This window comes from Zalophus californianus, chromosome 11 (assembly GCF_009762305.2).
Source record: "Zalophus californianus isolate mZalCal1 chromosome 11, mZalCal1.pri.v2, whole genome shotgun sequence".
Taxonomy (NCBI): Eukaryota; Metazoa; Chordata; class Mammalia; order Carnivora; family Otariidae; genus Zalophus; species Zalophus californianus.
The window spans coordinates 19,464,620-19,469,905 of NC_045605.1; positions in this window are offsets into that span (position 1 = coordinate 19,464,620).

Consider the following 5,286-nt stretch of genomic DNA (forward strand, 5'->3'; position numbering starts at 1 on the left):
AGGCTGAGTTACAACACAAATTGCATTCACAGCCTCACAGAGTCTCCTGTGGAAGACCAGAGAGCCCTGAAATTGAGCTGGGAAGAAATGGGCAGATTCTGATAAAACAGATCTTTAAACCCAAAAATTCCACTGACCCTGTTTTTCCTTGTGGAAGTAGCCTCACCTCCCCCGTCTGAGGGAGTTAGTGTACTTGCCTGAGGAAGCTTTAATGACCACTCCAGAGGTCATGATCTTGTAGGGGAGCATTGATCCTCCTCAAGACTCATCTTTCCCACCTCCTGTTGCTTCTATATCTCTGTTTAGAAATGTCAACACAAGTTCTGGCAGACCGTGGGGATCAGGTACAAGCGTGACCAATGAGAAGATACCATACATACCCAAATTGCAAGATTGAAAAACAATCTGAGGGGTATGTCTGAGAATGGTTGGATCAGGGTGGATTTATTGATATGGGTGCACTGACCAGAGATTCTGTATTCAATGCTTTAGCTTGAATGACTGGGAGTAGTTCTAATAGTTTGTCCTGGAGCTGCCTTTCACCAGCACAGAAGACGGCTGAATCTTGAAAAATGATGGATTACTGAACCCTCCATTAGGGGGTAACCCCAGCAGCAGCTGCTGTTTCAGTTGTGGTTTCTTTACCAGAGCAAATTAATATATCATCAAGAACTTGGTATGCAGCTATAGATCTGCCAAAAACTTTTTCCTTTTTCCTGTTTTTTTTTTTTTAGTAGCTGTTAGTAGAAACTACCCCAAACATATTAGCATTTTGATAAACTAATATCCCATTGGGCACTCATCACATTGTTTCATACTTTTAACATTTACATTTTATTTTATGAAGAAGATGAAGGCGGTGGAAGCGGAGAAGGAGGAGAACAAGAAAAAGGAGGAGGAGAGAAAGAAGCTTTAGGTCAAGGTCATAGGGAAGGGAGCAGGGGAGAAAGGAAACATTTCACGAGGTACCACATTAGGCGTATTGACATTTGCAAAGATGACATTAAAACAAATCTATTGATGTGATTTTCTTTCTCACTTCTCCTTGTATGTGATGTCTTCCTATCTATCTAGAGCATTGATGAGACTTAGAATTTTACATTAAGGATTTATTGGGAAAGAACTCAAGATATGATTTATGAATCTTATGAATCTTCAAGTAAAGAAGCTTATCCAGGACTAAGGGTGGGAAGGAAAGGAGAGAGAGAGAGAGAGAGAGAGAGAGAAAGGAAGCGAAGGGAGGAAGAGACTAGGGCACTATGGTCTCATGGAAATGTCCTGGAGCTTCTTCCATTATAGTCATACATTACCGGAGTAGGAAGAGTCCTACCTTACTTAGGGTGAAAGCATCCAGACAAGGATGGAGAAATTCCAGTGCAAGGGGTTCCTCGTGTAACAAGATTATAACAAGTAGAGTTCGGAGGAAAAGGCTGAGGCTATGAATCACAAGTGTGGTATTTGTCACAGGTACTGGAAGTTTGGAACCAGGGGACAATGTGGCCCAGTTTTAGAAGGTATCAGCTGAGTTCCTATCTCACCTCTACCATTAACACGATTGTTTCCTTGGGCAATTCACTAGTACTTTCCTGGGAGGTGTTTCCTACCAGTATATTGACTGCGTTCAATTATTTCTTGGCCCTTCCAGCTCTAACACACATTTATTCAGTAACTCGTGCACCAAATATCTGTTGAGGACTCGCTGTGTATCAAGCACTATACTGGGCACTAGGGATACAAAGATGTATAAGAAAGAATTTTTGCTCTCAAGGAGATATAGTGGAATGAAGCTGACAGCATTTGAAATAAAAGTGCACAGTGTAATAACAGAGGCACACACAAGTTACAGGGGTAGGACAAGTGGAAGAGACCTGAGTTCTAGTCTCCTATGGAGATCTGAGTTACTTTTATCTCTTTTGGACTCGGAGATACCTATAACTGACGAACATTTGGAAGACAACGTGTTCAGAATCAGTTATTAAAGCTTCCTAGAGTTTCTAAGAAAGATAAGTTCTCAGTAGTGAGCTGATAAAAAAGTAAAAAGCCCTGATCTGTACGATTGACCAATTTCTGTGACATAAATATTCCCACCCGGGGTTAATTTTCGAGGGGGCCGATGGGACATCCGGGAACGTGGAACCGGGGAGCAAGGCACAGATCAGTCTTGTGAACCAGTGCGAGCCAGCTCCAGCATAGCAGTGCTCCCACTAGGGCTCCTGATTCGTATCAGGGCTCCATAGCCATTCTCCAAGAGGGGCTAATGAAGATGAGGCTTCAGGGGGCGTAAGATATTTTTGTGGGTGTGTACTTGGACGCTGATCGGAAAACACTTCACATCTCAGGGCACAGGGATCTTGGCATAGAGATGGAGCGCTTTGGGGGCCCCAGGGTACTCTCCTTCGCAGGGAGTGGCTGGTCTGCTTTGGTCCCTGCTTGCAGTCACAACATTGTGAAGAGAGACTGCTTCCCCTGAAAGAGTTTCTATGGCAACCTCACCCGGCAAGCAAAGAACAGCCTCTAAGCTTCAGCGGGAAGGTTAGAAGATAAAAATAAATTCTGATTAATCCAAGACCCATGTATGACTAAGACTCAGGAATTACCTGAAAACATAAAACCAGTCAGAGTGAAATTTGCATACTTTCCTTTCTCTTCTTAAGAAAAACAAACCCCATGAACTAATGAACTGATTTTTTTTTTCTTTTGTGATGGCTCCTTGAAAAGCAGAGGTCTTTCTATGAGGCTGAATTTTGCTGGTAGCTTTTCTCTCTGAATTTCTCACCCCCTGCACAGCATCCTGGGAAAGAGTCTGTGTTGTGGGAGTTGACATGGTCCAGTAGGAAAAGAGGGGCCACAATTCAGATTCCAGAGCTGATTGTCAGAGCCCAGACACCTGAAACATAGCACCATATCCACATGAGTCGGTGAAACCTCTGTCTTTCTTAATTTTCTTACCTTACCCTAAACACCTTCCCTGACTATCTTACAAATGAATGGTGAGGCTCAAATGAGGTCAAAGATATGGAACGTTTTTGCAAAAATGGAAAGGTTCTGTGCAAATGTAGGTTGTGATGATAACTATTATTAATATGCCTTTGGTTTAGGTGGAGGGAAGAACGGAGGAGGCAGGCAGAGCTCCCTCTGTGGAGGCAGGCAGGGGCTGCAGGTCTCATCAACAAGGGATGGATTCAGTCTCAGACAATCAGCGCTCACAAGGCTGGACGTTCTATCCTTGCTGCACCCAAAGCATAGACTCTGTGTTATCATCCATCTACCCTTGGAGAGATGCTCTCCTCCCCCTCCAACTCTTCAAACCCAGATTTGCTGCAGTCCGTCTGTCACTGTTATTTCCTTCATGCTTGGGTGTCAGTGAACACACACCATCCTTCTAATTTAAACTCTGTAGCTCACTTCTTTGCTCAAGGCATATTATTTTTCTCCCGTAGGTTCCAGAGATTTGGCCTATTTACCTCTGTTCACTTTATTTATTACTTCCCTGTAGGGCTTTCTTTCCATGACCACATCTGTCTTCAGCAGAAGGAAAAGGCTCTCTTACAGTTATTTTAGTCTGCTTTAACAGACCAAGAAGACTTTTAAAACGTTAAGGAGGTAGGCCATTTTAAAAAATATATTTTTATTTTTCATTTTTTTAAGTTTCCCCTTTTTTAACACTTTTGAAAGAGTTATAGTATAGACCCCCAAGAAGTTGCAAAAACAGGACAAATAGTGCTGCACCCTCTTCAGGCAGCTTCCAATGGTGACATCTTATGTAGTTATAGTATAATATCAAAGCCAGAAAGTTGGCATCGGTACATTAGTGTTTATTAGACTATAAATCTTATTCAGTTTTCACCACTTAAAAAACTTACATTCATTTATGTGTTTGTGTGTGTGTGGTTCCAAGCCAGTTAATTCCATGTATAGATTTGTATAACCACCTGTACAATTAAGATCCAGAACTATTCCGTCACCACAAAAGACCATTCTCGTGCTACATCTTTGCATGAACACCAACCCCTACCCCACTCTACTCCCAACATCCCTGCTCCCTAGCAACTGTTAATCCATTTGCTAGCTTTATTTTTTTTGTGCCTTCTCTAGAATGTTCTAGTCTACGAATGGCATCATACACGCAATTTTTTGAGATTTACTTTTTTCAGTAATCATAATCCCCTCAAAGTCTGTCCGGGTTGTTGCATGTATTAATAGTTCGTTTCTTTTTATTGACAAGTGGTAAGCAGTTGTATGGCTATACCAGAATTTGTTCAACCATTCGCTCAAAAAAGACTTGTAGATTGTTACTGTCACTACAGAATGTCTTAGCATCAGGTGCAGTGATTCCTTCTACTTTTTTTCTTTTCCAAAATTATTTAAGCTATTCTATTCCTTTGCCTTTTCTATTATGAAGAAATCTGCTATGAACATTCATGTATAGGTTTTTTGTGTGAAGCTGAGTTTTCATTTCTCTGGGATAAATGCCCAAGAGTGAAATTTCTTGGTCATATGGAAATTGCATGTTCGGTTTTATAAGAAACTGCCAAACTGTTTTCTGGAGTGGTTGTAACATTTTCACGCCCACCAGCAAGCTATGAGTGATCCAGCTTCTCTACATCCTTGCCAGATTTAGTGTTGCCACTATTTTTTATTTTAGCTGTTCTAGGAGATGTGTACTGATACCTCATTGTGATTTTGTTTGCTGATGGCTAGGATGTTGAACAACTTTTCATGTGCTTATTTGCCATCTTTATCTCCTTTTAGGTGAAGTGTCTGCTCATGTCTTCTGTATGTTTTATAATTGTTTGTTTTTAATGTTGCTTTTCAAGAGCTCTTTCTATAGTCTAGATATGAACCTTTGTCAGATATATGGTTTGCAATTATTTTCTCCTGGTGGTAGATTTTATTTTAATCCTTTTAATAAGGTTATTCATGGGGCAACAGTTTTTAATTCTGATGAGGTCCAAGTTATCATATTTTCTTTTTATGTATTGTGCTTTTGGTGTCATGTCTAGTAAGTCTCTGCCTAGCCCAAAGATCCTCTCTGACGTTTTCTCCTACAAGTTTTATAGCTTCACATTACACTCAAATCTGTGATGTGTTTTGTATTAATTTTTATATATGGTGGGAGGTTCGTGTCAAGATTTATTATTTTTACCCATAAATGTCTAATTATGATTGTCCCATCACCATTTGATGAAAAGACTGTCCTTCCCTCCATTGAATTGCTTTTGCATCTTGTAGCAATCAGTTGGGTATATTTGTGTTGGTCTATTTCTAGGTTTATTCTGTTCTGTT